This window comes from Chaetodon auriga, chromosome 11 (assembly GCF_051107435.1).
Source record: "Chaetodon auriga isolate fChaAug3 chromosome 11, fChaAug3.hap1, whole genome shotgun sequence".
In the NCBI taxonomy this organism is placed as follows: Eukaryota; Metazoa; Chordata; class Actinopteri; order Chaetodontiformes; family Chaetodontidae; genus Chaetodon; species Chaetodon auriga.
Window position 1 is genome coordinate 8,241,149 of NC_135084.1, and position 737 is coordinate 8,241,885.

Consider the following 737-nt stretch of genomic DNA (forward strand, 5'->3'; position numbering starts at 1 on the left):
AACAAATGGCGCCGAGATGGAATGTTCAACCCAATTTCCTCCGATTTTGCATTTACGATATCACAGGTAGCCTTCGAATGTAACAAACTTGAACAACTTGAGCAAATCCACCCTCAAGACGTAAGCATTTTTCTGTTTTTAAGTTCTAGGATGAGAACTATTTGCGGGTAAGCTACAGGTAAATATTTAATGACTTGTCAAGAGGATATTAAGTTATTTAGCAATGCTGCAGTTTCATTTTAAATAACTGTGAGCATCACAATATAAAGAAGAGAGGTTGTAAGTGAGAATGCAGAATCTCAGTAGTTGCCTCTGGATCACTGACTCCATCAGCAAAGGCCAGACTTGGACACTCCGATGTCATTGATCCCAATTTGCTTCCAAAAACTCCGAAAACTGAAAGGTCATATGACTTGCAGCATATTTGTTCTTGTCTTCATCTTCAATTTGAGGATGAGGAGTAATGAATACATATATCTGGCAGAGCCATGGGTCCCATCGACCAGCAGATCAAAATGATGATTAATAATTTAAGTCCAGTAACAGCGTGAGCACTGAAGGGCAGGCCGTGATAAATGGATGCAGATGTTGTGTTTCTGTTTTTTCCTGTTATCTTTTGCAGCGCGGCTCTCTCTCTCTGTCGCCCTTTGCAATGTGCTGGCCACACCGCAAAACTCTTTGATCAGGGGGTTGCCAGACAACAACGTCGCATCTCCAGCAGTGAGACGTGCCTGTCA